We start from the raw sequence: 13,712 nt of genomic DNA, 5'->3' as shown, positions 1-13,712 counted from the left end.
GCTCCGTCTTCCATTGAAAGCCACTGGTAAAAGATTCAAGATTAGAGGTTGCTTTCCACAAGTACACGACTGTGTCGTCAAAGCTTGAAGCAAGAAATCATGAGACATCTACAGATGGGCATCTAGACCTGCAAAACAGTAGGCACTCACCACATGTGACTGTGGAGCCCTTGAAATGTGACTAGTCCGAATAAACATGTGTCATAGCACAAAATAAACACACACCAGACTTTGAAGATTTAGTACCACAAAATGCAAAATATGAATAATCTTTACACTGATTACATGTTGAAATGAAAATATTTGGGGCATATTGGGTTAAATAGAATATATTATTAAAATTAATTTTACCTATTTATTTTATTTTTAATGTGGCTACCAGAAAATGTAAAGCTGCGTTTGCGGCTAACATCATGTATCTGTGGACAACACTGGTCTAGAGGAAACCGTAACTAGTCCCTTAGGTGCACAGACTTGTTAGTACTTTCTGGAATTTCCTTAGTGAAAAGGAACCAGAGACTGATATCCATGCATAGCTTATAGCTTAAAATATATGTGTGTGTAGGAAGCCATATACATTAATCATTATACAGAATGGATTCAGGCATTCTCAAAGAGTTTTTTTTTAAACCCTCTGCAATTAGTATACATAGCTCCTTCCACTGAATGGACTCTACTGGACTAATTAACTAGTAATAATTGTAGAATCCTAACTAATGAAGCTCATTTAATCATTGTGGAGTACGTGCCGTCCTTATTTCTGTGGGTTCTCTGGATGCTGACATGGGAGCAGATCTCAGCTCTTGAAATAACCCCCATGACCACTCTGCAGAAGCAAATTTGACCATAAGGAAGAAGCACTGAGCTTCCAGTCTGACGATGGAGGTTGACATCCTAGCTTTACACTCTAACTGTACAGCCCAAGACACTTCAGCTGACTGCTCTGAGACTCAGTCTTTCAAATATCATAAAATTGGGGTGGTAATGTCTATTCCATCAAGGTTCTATGACAATGACAAGGGATACAGTGTGTGAAGGCACTTGGTAGACTCTACAGTTTACCTAAAAGCTCGGTGCTGTTAACGTGAGCTGGAAGTTTTAGTCACACTTTCCTCTAGAAGCAGAGCCTAGAGTGTGCCTGGGATCACGGTCCCCCCTCATCGGTGGTACTTCCCTTGCAAGCTGTATTCACACTGGCAGCCCGTCTGCAAGACAGTGTCTGTGCACCACCCAACAAAATCCGCTAAAAAGTTTGAAGACTCTGAAAGGGAACCGTTTGTTCTGTCTTCGGTGTCAGACACCTGATGAGATTAAATTTTTATTGAGTTGGATGATTTTTGAGGAGCTCTCCATGTTCCATTGGTTGTTTTGACATCATACAGCAAGCCAGCTTGTTCCCTCTCAGTGAACAAGTGAATTTGTCTCTAAGTAAGACACCGTAGAGCTTGCACTGCCTACATTTCTTGCCTGCTTTCAACCTTTTATGCTATGAATCTTCTCCTCCTCTCTCCCTATCTTCCAGGCTCCTTCCATTATAAAATAATCATCAACAGATAATGCAAGGTTGGTCCTTCCAGCTTCTTGACTGCAAACAATTGTCCCCTGAGACAGTAAACATCTCTCAATGGAGACACTAGTGATTTTATAATTCAAGTTTTTTAAATATAATTTTTATAGGGATGCTTATTGCCGTTTCCTATGAATATACTGGTTGTAACAAACAGTATTCTACTGATTATTTTTCTAAATTAATGAATTTATTGTTAAGTATTTTATACAAAGCACTCTGATAGCCCCTATGAATCATAGGAAAGAAGCATGAAACAGTTCCCTGGTTCCTCCCCTACAGACCTCGTAGAGATTTCTGTCTCTCTCCTCCATTGTCATGGCCTTCAACTCCTTCCACGCATCACTTTGACCCCTTGACAGAAGATCACTTGCCTCCTATTCGCAAATTTATCCAGTTACTAATTTTTATGTGTATAGGGATTTACGGATGTGGCCATATGTGTCCCTCTTTCTGGAAGTCTTTCCTGAGCCTTGCAAGAAGCTGGGTGACCTTACACAAATTACTTAACCTCTTTGTGCCTTCAGAGTCTGTGAAATAGAGATAGCATCTACCTCGAAAACTTGTTGTGGGAATTAAGCATTTCCTAGCACATTATAAGCACTCAATAAACATCAGACACTCCTACAATATCAATGGAATCTACCCAAAAACTCTATCAAATTCCTCTTCTCTACAGCTACCATACACCTTGTTTATCTCTAGCATAGCAATACTTGCTCTATTATAATAGCTTGCATACTTGTCTTCCAAATTAAAAATAATACTATTTACTAAGAGTTTGCTATGTACTTTGCTTATATTAGAGCATTTCATCCACCCTGGAACTTTTGTGATATAGACAATCATTTTCATTTTTTTGAACTGAAGAAAGTAAGACTTGGGCAGAGTCATATACCCAAACGCATTCCCTTAATAAATGAGAGAAGCAGGACTTCAGTCCAAAACCCATGCTTTCAACCACTCACCACACTCAGCCACCTCCCCTGAGGGTCCAGCCTACCATGTCCGTGGGTCCCTGTGGCTAGTACAGTGTCTGACACATAAGTCTGCATTCACTCTTAATTCATTAATATAACACCTTTCCAAGGAAAGGCATAAATATTTTTGTGTTTCAACTAAATATATTAAGAGACACAAAAATGATGTGACTGTCCCATGGATCTGCGGGTAGCTTTTTAAAGGGTTAAGCTGACTTGGCTTTCTCATTTTAGAAGTGTTGCCATTTCCTTTTCAGGAAGGAAAAGACATAACAGGAATAAATTGTAGGCAGATGTCTCATTTCTCCAACTTATTATTCTAGGGTGAAAATATTGAGTGACATAATGCATCACAGGACTGTCATGACTAAGTAGGGGACAATATATCAAACAGGCATGGCTCTTGGAAAAACTACCAAACAAGCTTTAGCTAATGATGGATTAAGTGATTAACATTATGGGGAACAGGAGAAATGTTTTAGGGAAGAATGTATTATATTCGGTTTTCTAAATATTTATTTATTTGGCTGTGTTGGGTCTTAGGTGCAGCAGGTGGGCTCTTCAGTTGCAGCTTGCCGGCTCCTTAGTTGTGGCATGCATGTGGGATCTAGTTCCCGGACCAGGGATAGAACCCCGGGCCCCCCACATTGAGAGCACAGAGTCTTAACCACTGCGCCACCAGGGAAGTCCCAAAGGTATTATATTCTTAAGCAGAAAGTAATATGAGTTTCAAATCCAGTTTAACGTAGGATCCGTAAAAAATCACAGAATAAAGATATCCTTCAACATTAAATACAATCTATTGGGGTCTTTCCCAACAAAGAGTTTCTGAAGTGAAGATCTTAGGTTTTACAGAATGAAGGGACCAGCAGAAAAATAAGTCTGTGGGCTAGGCAAAGAAAAGTGTATAAAGGGCCTTGAATAGTATGTCAAGGAGTTTGACCTTCATTCAAAAGACAGCTTTGGGGGGAGAAGAATCAAGGTGACACATAACTCTAGATCAAGTAAGGGGAATTGAAAAAGAGAAATTTAGAGGCACTAGGAATACAGAGGAGAGAACAGATTTAAGGAGATATACAGGAGGAAGAATATGTAGGACTCAATGGCCCCTTGGAAGGGAGAAGAAAGGAGAGTAAGACAGCAGATGGAAGATAGGAAGAGAAACAGAAGGGTTTGAGAGAGGACGGAGGATGATGACGTATTGATGTGGGACAGAGTGGAGGATGGGAGCTGGGATGATAGACTGGAGGTTGGGGAGGTGAGGGCTCTGGAGGGTGGGGGAGGGGAAGCATCAGTCCCTAAGTAGGGTAGATTCTCCACTCTTAGACTGAGGAGGAAAGATAATCCCTTCAGTCTTTGACATAGTAAGCTGTGTCATATTCATAGCCAGGTCCATAAATACAATAATTTGTTGCTGGAGCTGGAGCCTTTAGTGGCAATGAGGATTTGGAAACTAATCCTGTACTACCTGCTGATATCACCTGTACCTTTGTGCTCTGTGCTTATTTACTTTTTATTTGTCTAAGGTTTGCTCCCACCTATGAAGTAGACTCCTATAGGCATCGTTGCCTTTTTGTATCCCCTAGAGAAAGGGGCGTGGTTCCTAGTTTCTGCCAGGTGCTCTGAAAATAACCATTATTTAATTGATTACATGGTTGACTAACCTTCCCTGTGACACTCCCCCTCCTCCCATGTCTACAAATGCTCTATCCCATCAGCCTCTCCCTGATCCCTAGACGCCTTTCCTTGAGCCAAGCAGAATTAGTATATGTGTCAAACTAAACTGCTTTTTTTTGGGGGGGGGGGGGGGGTGGGACTCGAGGGACATTGTTCCAGCTAATGATTAAGAACTCTCCAGACAATAGGGGCTTCTTAGACAATGGGTGAATTTCCAGGATGTCCGGCCCCCTTCCGAGAAGGAGGGAGATAACAAAATGTAAAAAAGGTGTCTGTCAAAGACCAATCAGGCAGCTGGGGACAAGTTCCCTCTCTGGTCCGAGCCTAAGCCGGGACCAATCAGCAGGAGAACACAACCAAATCTATAATTTACATACGGGGAAGTGGGAACCTATAAAACTGACATATTCGCGCCCAAAAGGGTTCCTTCTTCGACCTCCTGCGTGAGGACCAAGGAACCCCGGTGCACCGGCCTTCAATAAACCTCTTGCGTTTTGCATCGACTTCCGACTCTTGTTTCCTGGGCGAGTCGAAACTCCTAGGAGACCGCGCAGGTCTAACAGGGGGAGGGGGTCTATTTGCCACAGCTCTTCTTATTGTTACCATTTTAAAATATTGTTCTATTGTCATACTTTCTACAATAACAAGGGAAACACTTCTGGCATTCCAAACTGACCCACCAATTTCTTCTGCAAACCAACATACAGGCTCTGTGACCGCAGGAGAACATTACTTTAGCACCAACCTCTGCTCTCTACAAAAGTAAAATGAGCTGCAAAGTTTAGGGACAAGTATACATAACAATAGTCTGCCCTGCTTCACAGGGGGTGCTGGGGGAGGACTGAGTAAAACATGGCGGGAGGCAGCCGCGGAACAGACTGTTCTGAATGATCTGAATGCTTTCTGAATGCTAATTCCCCAGGTTGCATCGGACTTGGGACAATGTGGTGCCTTATTCGATCCTCACTGAAATAAAGCATACTCTCCCCTCTTAAGTCTTCCCTCTGAACTTCCATTATACATGTTCTCCAAGAGTTTAAAGAAAAAGAGACCCTGGTAGCAACCCTCTTAAATTCCCCCCCATTGATGGGAGGCAGTAACACATAGTGTAAAATTTCCAAAAGGCTCAGATTCAAATCTCAGTTCAACCAACGAGGTTTGTGTGAACCCAAACCTCATTTTTCTAACAGTTAACATGGAGATAATATCCTTTACCTTCGGAGTTGAGTACCTAGTGGATGTCAGGTACCAGCACGATGTCTGACGTACAGCAGGCACCTAAGAACTTAAAACTATACTTATTATTTTTTTTAAATACTTATTATTATTGATACCAAGCAGGACCATGTGGGGCTCCTGAGCACAGAAACCTTTCTGTGTCCCCCACTTATTGATTACAAGAGATAAGCTTCATTCAGCCTCCATGACCTTCCCTCAGTTCCAAGGGGCAGATTTAAACAGTTGCTAATTAGGGAAGGGAGGGGATGCAGAGACAAGGGAGGAAGAGTCAAAAGAAACAATAGTGCAGCCTTGGGGCAGGTTCCTGGTTCCCTCTCAAGGGATACACACAACAATATCTTTGAGCTGTTTTGCATATACTGAAACCCCACACCCCACCCCTCGCTGGGTGGGAGAAGTTAACTGTGTGCTGCCCACAAGCGGAGACCCCAGACCGGTTGGAAACAGAAGGTTGATGATGCCGACTCCCACTTACCTCACCACCAGCCAATCAGAAGAACGTCCACGAGCTGATCATGCCCTCTTTGAACCATTACTATAAAACTCCTCACTAGTTATATATTTTATACATATTAGTCTATATATGTCAATCCCAATATGCATAAAATAGATAACTAATAAGAACCTGCTGTATAAAAAAATTAAATTAAATTAAATTAAAAAAAAAAAAACAACTCCTCACACCCCCATCCAGGTTGGGACACACAATTTTGAGGACATTAGCAGGTTGTGGCCCCTTTGCCTGGCAAAGCAATAAAGCTGTTCTCTTCTACTTCACCCAAAACTCTGTCTCTGAGATTTAATTTGGTGTCGGGGTACAGAGGCTGGATTCAGCTTCATCATCTAGAAAATGCAATTATTATTATCTTGAGCAACGACCAACCAATATCCCCCCTACGCTGTTGGGCTGGGAAAAAACACAGAACTGGAGTCAAGGGGGCAGGGTTTCTCTCTCTCTCCTGGCTCTGTCCTGGATAAATAACCACTAGACATGTGTGCTGGGGAATCTGACTAAAGGCATAAGGCATGGAATCCGCTTAGCATGGGAGCTACTTCCTCCTTTCTACTTGGGTTTTCTCATTGGAACCCAAATTATCAGGGTCATGTGGTTCTACTGTAAGGGGCACTATCCCTCACAAGTTCTCTATTCTTGCTTTTCTTTTTTCCTCCTTGTTCTTCCATTAGGTACAGTATCAAATGTCCCACTCAAGGCCTGCCTGCTAAGGACAACCACTTTCTAGAGCCTCTCAGGACTTCCAGTTACCTGCTCAGCTCTGGCTGGCTCTGCTGGTGATTCCAGCCTCACAGCCCTGCACCTAAGCTGCCTCAGATATTAAGATCCTTTCTTAAAATAATAAAATAGATAAGCTACTTGATGTATATTAGTAGTAATCATTACAGCACTCTGTGACTAAATTATCACTATCTCTTGCTCATGAGGATCCAGAGTCTTTGAAAGGGCAAGTAACGCAGGTCCAAAGAGTTGGACAGTCAGGCAGTAAGGAGTGGAGATGCAAACTCTGTCCAGCCTGCAGAGATCCCATTCTTTCTACTTACAGAAGCAGCACATGGGCAGCCTGCAGATGTGTTTGGTTTAGCCTGTTACAATCCTGGCCTTATGGTGTTTTTCAAAAAAATGAGTTCATTTCCAAGATTTTTTTGAAAGCTAGATTCATTTTAAATATCCAATTTTTTACTTTTTCCTTAAAAAAAAATCAGAAGAACTAGCAACACCGGGCTTGTTTTCCTCTGGGTGACTAGCTATCTGCTGAAGCTGAGGAGCAAACTCTCCCTTCAGACAGACCTGATGTGCAGCTTCTGGGTGGCCACAGTCCTCACCACTCCCTTATGCCTTCTGACACTGCACTCTCCTCACTCTTTAGGTACCTGCCTGGCCCTGTAGACAGCTGACTTCACCCCCGTGTTGTTAAGTCCTGTTCCCAGGGGAGGGCACGTCTTACTCTCTGTTCTTGGTCTCAGAAGCAGCTCGTTTCCATCTCTACACCTGTACCTTGTGCCTCCCCCTTCCTTCTTCCTCCTGCCGTGATGTCTTCTTGGTTTTGTCTTTTGATATGACTTCTGATTCGTGCCTGGCCCTAACTCACCATCACAGAGATATGCTAAGCCTCTGGTTTGCCGGCAGTCAGGTTCTAATTCTAACTTGCATTGATCATCCAGGTTAGATTGAGGTCCAATCTGAATTACTCACCAGGTCTGCTCTTTCATTCAACTTGAACTACTCCCATTCCACCAACCCAGTCCAAGACTTCTCTGCAATTCCCTTCGGCTCCCTTGTAACTGCCCCACACTGTGAGTGAGCCAGTGTCTGGCCCAACACAGAAGTACTTTCCTTCTATTTGCCATCCCCCTTTCTCCCCTCCTCCATCTCTCTGGCTCTCCCAGCTCTGTCCTCACAGCAGAGCCGAGAAGGGGGACCTAAAGACAAGAAAGGATTGATCAGTGTTCCCTGAATAGTACAAGATGAGGAAATTTTTTAAAAGCCCTCTAGACTTCATGCTTCGAGGATGTTTCATAGGGAACTTGACAGAGACTTGGAAAATACATCTCATATAAGAAAGAAGTTGAAAAGGGCAAAAAAAACCCTACAAGTCTGACAAGGAGAAAAAGAAAACAGGTGTAGACCAAACTATTGGGACTGAAAACCCTATTGAGAGCAAAGCTGGCTCTGACCTTCGTGCCTCCCTAAATGAAAAGCAAACTTCTCCCCTCCTCCCTCATCCCCGACTTTGTCAAGCATGATTGATGACACAGCTTTTGCTGAAGACACTGCTGAAACGTTCTCACATATAAAATGAGAGCTCACCTAGCTCTTATCTGCAGAAGAAAAGGCACACTATTGTAAAAGACAGATGCCTGGCAATTAAAGAGAAAAGAGTGGAAGGGAACGCAGTTGCTGGCAGCACGGCACGCCACCTACCTGATGTTCCCCATCGTGCTGTACCGTGATGGTCCCGGTCTTTAAACTTTCTAGGGCAAGAGTCAAAGACATAAGGACACATCCCCCACTACTCTCCAAACAAACTCCCGTCTTAAAAAAAGAAACCAGTTAAAAAGATGAAAACTCTAATTCGAAAAGACCCATGCATCCCATTGTTCATAGCAGGACCATTTACAACAGCCAGACACGGAAACAACCTAAGTGTCCATTGACAGATGAATGGATAAAGAAGATGTGGTATATATATTCCATGGAAAATTACTCAGCCATAAAAAAGACTGAAATAATGCCATTCTTAGCCATGTGGATGGACCTAGAGATTACCTTACTAAATGAAGTAAGTCAAAGACAAATATGATATCACTTATATGTGGAATCTAAGATATACAAATGAACTTATTTACAAAACAGAAACAGACTCACAGACATAGAAAACTTATGGTTACCAAAGGGGAAGGGGCGGGGGAGGGATAAATTAGGAATTTGGGATTAACAGATACGTACTACTATATATAAAATAGATAACCGAAAAGGACCTACTGTAGAGCACAGGGAACTATATTCAATATCTTGTAATGACCTATAATGGAAAAGAATCTGAAAAAATATATATATTTATATATGTGTATAATTGAATCACTTTGCTGTACATCTGAAACACTGTAAATCAACTACACATCAATAAAGTAATTAACTTTTTGAAAGAAGCCAGTTAGCTCCTTTTCTAACCCATCCTATCATGTATATTCCAGCTTCCAGCCCTATAGTCCCCCTCCTAGATTACAGCTGACTCCTCATTTTCACCCACCTAAATCCTATACATCTTTTAAAAGACAACTCAAATTCTCTGTCATTTCTCAACTATCCCAAAATACTATGCCCTCTTCCTTCTCTAAATTCTACAACAAATACAACCTGTGTCCACATCACTCACCAACTAAATTGTAAGCACCTCAGAATCAAAGCAAAGACATCATTTTATCCCTACTACCATGGCTAACATTTAATAGGTTCAACAAACATTGAAATGAATATGACACTCTGCCATAATCTTCATTACTTATTTCACTCCAATAAGATTATAATTCCCTTGAGGTCAAGGACCATGACTTAATGTATTTCTCTGGCAGTCTAGATGGGACCCAGCCCACAGGAGGAAATAAATATTTACTTGATAGAGAAGGTTGATTGATTTAAAGGAATTTAAAACTTTCAAAACAAGTTAACAGTTGCAATACTAGACATTCCTTACTTTAATAGGAAATATCACTTTACAGCTAAAACAAAATCGTGCAGGCTGTGGACAGTCCCAAAGTTTCTCAGTGCCATAATTTCACTAAGTTCTAGAGAAAGCCCCAAGTTTGCCTCTGGGATGTTCAAATACCACCTCAGAATGAGTGACCGGTGTCTGAGCAGCCATCCTGTGGATCTTACTTCAGAGTTCTCCAAGTTTATCCTCGGAGGGAAGGGCATATCACACTTAATCAGTTCTGTTTTTTAAATGCTTCCGCTGTGAGTTCCACCTGGGACTTGCAGATCCGGATGAGATCCTGATTTGCACATCGTTGTTGGTGGCCAGACCCTGTGATGAGAGCTCAGCTGTCAATGGGGAGTGAAGCAGGATGTCAGCCAGCTGCTCCTTCCCTGCCTACCCTCGCAGTCCTTGAAACTCCAGGGCTGATCCAGGGGGAAAGCAGTAAAGACAAGCAGGTAGGATTTGAAGGCCAGGATTAAAACCACGCGTGGAAGAAGAAAGACCGTCATTAGGTTGTTTTCCTGTCTTGTAATTACTGCTCTAAGACCATCAGCTTTAAGTAATAAGTTTTTGAAAGCCAAAAATTTTAGATACAATTTTGTATAAGCAAATCATTTGGGTGCACAAAACTCTATTTTCTCAAGCAAACAGCATTTTTCACATGCAAATGGCGCTGTTAGAGCTTTAGCTAATTGAGCAGTGTGTGGAATTCAATGCTCTTTTGCAAGCACAAGTGGGAAGTGATACTGGCGTAGCTACAGAGAATGTTGACAAGACTGGCTGGGGGTCAGCGGTACTCTTTGCCTACAGTTGGGTGGCTCTGACTCCTTGGAATGGTGTAACTCTTGAGAAGTGGAGTAGAAAACTGTCTGAGGTGAGTACACGGTATTTTCAAGCCAATTACTGGTAAATTGATCATTGTCATCACATCAACCAGGTTACTCGAGGCTCAAACTCACACGTGCCATCCGAGTTAGCATTTCAGCATGGCTTGGAAGAAATGGTCTGATGGGCTGTTCTGTTGGGTGGTGCTGTTGGGTGGTGCAACTGCTCCAAGCCCCTCTGCCATCCTAGAAGCTGCATTAACTGAAAGTTGGCAGCACGCTGCAGTTGGGTACTTGAGGAGAGTGTAATCAAGGTACTGTTTACAAAGGAACGGGCAGGGATCAGGAAATCAACAAGGGTTTGTACAGTACCTTCAGACTAGTAAGCGGTTGCAATCTCTAGACCTGAAGGGGCAAAGGAATGGGTCTGTTCATAGAACCTGGAGGGACAGCTATTAAAAAAGGACCACCCAACAGGAGTTGTGATCTTTCAGTTGACCGAAGGCAGCCAGCCCATCATGACCCTCAAGGAGAAAGCCAGAGGGATCAACACTCGGACCTCATTCTTCTCTCTCCCTCTGGTGTTTTGCCAGCCTCCCTCATTGACCAAACCCAGCTGGAAAGCAGAAGGCCAAGGCATCTCTTGATTCTATCTATACTGGTCAACCTCCCAGGCCCAGGGCAGGGCGTAGACCAGAGTGGAGAACAAATCAAAGATATCCTGCTTAGGTTCCCTGGAGCCAAAGGTTCTGCAGGCCTTTTCCTTTGTCTCCTATTTCAGTATTTCTAAGCTCCAGAACTTCTCTGAGAGCTAAATCACAATCATACCGTGCCTGGCGCTATTCTCCAGTCTCAATGGAAATTTTCATGATTAACAATAGTTGTCTTAAACCTATAAGAATCATTCTTAAGATGGCAATAAATTTAACTTATAATGTTACTATGGAAATGGTTAAGGGTTCATCAGTGGTCATGGATTTGATCGGTTTAGTTTATTCCCTAATCATAGACCAAAGCCATTGCCTGTATAACAGAAGCCAAATAGGAACAGAGACCTCTTCTCGTAATTCTTCGCCTCTACTTCTGCATGATGTATTTTCCAACTACTCCTTTTCTCAATAGTTTCACTCCTTGTAACTGCCTGTTTGTATTAAAATAATCACCATCTCACAGTTCAGATTTAATTGTTCAGTAGTTATTTAATGTGTGCTACTTTATTTTTCCTCCCTGCCTAAATTACAAGCTCCCTGAAGGTGGAGGGTGTGTATGGTACATATTCAAGCATCTATTAAGGTCTCAATAAGTACTTCTCCCATGTAATAATTCCCCAGTAATTCGCAGGTTCTTGTTATCAGCATTTATAGAATAGTTTCTATGCACCTAGAACTCTGACAAATTCTAAGCTGCTTGAGAGCAAAACCAAGTATGCTTCCACAGTGCAGAGCACAGAGCCTTGCTACATAGTAGTAATTACTCTTGAAGGTTACAGGAAGGAAAAGAGTGGAAGGGAGGGAGAGAGGAGAGATAGCTAATTGTGTTCCTTGTTGGTAAAGATGCTCATTGCATTAGGCATAGGGGCAGTTGTTAGATACAAAGCAAGCAGAGTGGCTGGAAAATAACTTGATCCATAACGGAACCCATATAGTGTCGCCTAGATGCTATGAAGATAATTGGCCTCTGGGTATTTCAAATATGGTCTTTGTTCTCCTTTGATAGATGATTCTGTACATCCTTGTGTATAATAAGCCAACTGGATGTGGGTGATGCCGTGATTCAGATATGTGCTTCCCAGGAGCCATAAAGAGATCTCAAATACAGCTATAAACACCTTTGAGAGATTGTGCAATAAAGAAAACTTCCTGACAAATTAGCTACAGACTCAGAATAACAGAGCTAATAACACATCAGCTCACTGCTCTTCCCAGCAAACACAGGGAGAAATGTGTCAGACTGAAATGAATCAATCTAACACTTACAATCTGGAAATTTTAGGGAGAAAAAAAATTGTTTCTTAAGGAAGATATTTTTAAAGCAATATTTATTAAGACATAGCTTCATCTCTCCTTTTATTTATTTATTTGTTTATTTATGTATTTTTGGCTGTGTTGGGTGTTCGTTGCTGCGCGCGGGCTTTCTCTAGTTGAGGCGCGTGGAGGCTACTCTTCTTTACAGTGCACAGGCTTCTCATTGCGGTGGCTTCTCTTGTTGTAGAGCACAGGCTCTAGGCACATGGGTTTCAGTAGTTGTGGCACATGGGCTCAGTAGTTGTGGCTCGTGGGCTCTGGAGCACAGGCTCAGTAGCTGTGGTGCACGGGCTTAGTTGCTCCACGGCATGTGGGATCTTCCCTGACCAGGACCCGTGTCCCCTGCATTGGCAGGCGGATTCTTAACCACTGCACCACCAGGGGAGCCCTCCATTTCACTTTGGCCCTGCCAAAACAATCTCTGAGGTAAACAGCAGCCCTGAGATCGATACCAATCAGGACCCTACTTCACCCAAAACTCTGTCTCTGAGATTTAATTCGGTGTCAGGCTACAGAGGCTGGATTCGGCTTCAGTATCTTGCTTTTCCTTAAGCACGAGACTTGTCAACAGAGCCAACACGCTATCAAGCAAACTACATTTGAAGATTCAAGGGGGGTGGCAAAGAGCTATTAATATGGTGATCATTCGCCTAGAGACGATCAGTATTTCATGCAATTGTGTTCATTTCAAAACACTCGAGAAATTAATCATACAGCTAAGTGTGCTTTGTGTTTATCCACCTTGGTAATACTTTATGGATACAAACTATAAAGCAGAAAGCAGAAATTTTTGTCAGACCATGTGTCAGAAGTAATTATTACAGTAATAGAAGGTCCACCCAACCTGAACGGGACACATACACCACCACGTCCCACAATGTAAAAAGACAGATTGGATCCCACTCTGGAAGAAGAAATGTTTAAAGTGTTGGAAATGCAAGACTTCACGAAACAGACAAGGAGCCTGAAAAAGTTCTTACTCCGTTAGGTATAGGTGATGCTGTCTTTTCACACAGAAAGGTTAACGGATTCAAGTACTTTAATTCTATCTCTGCTCCTTCCACCAGAACCATGGCACACACAGTACTAACTTTCTGAAACAAGTTCTGGATGTGGACCCTCTCTTGCCATCCACCCTAATAATTCAGTATCAGACTGACAGTCCTGCCCCACCTTATCCAGATCTG

The sequence above is a fragment of the Globicephala melas genome, chromosome 21, assembly GCF_963455315.2.
Source record: "Globicephala melas chromosome 21, mGloMel1.2, whole genome shotgun sequence".
NCBI classification, from domain to species: Eukaryota; Metazoa; Chordata; class Mammalia; order Artiodactyla; family Delphinidae; genus Globicephala; species Globicephala melas.
Note: the sequence above shows the minus strand (reverse complement) of the source record.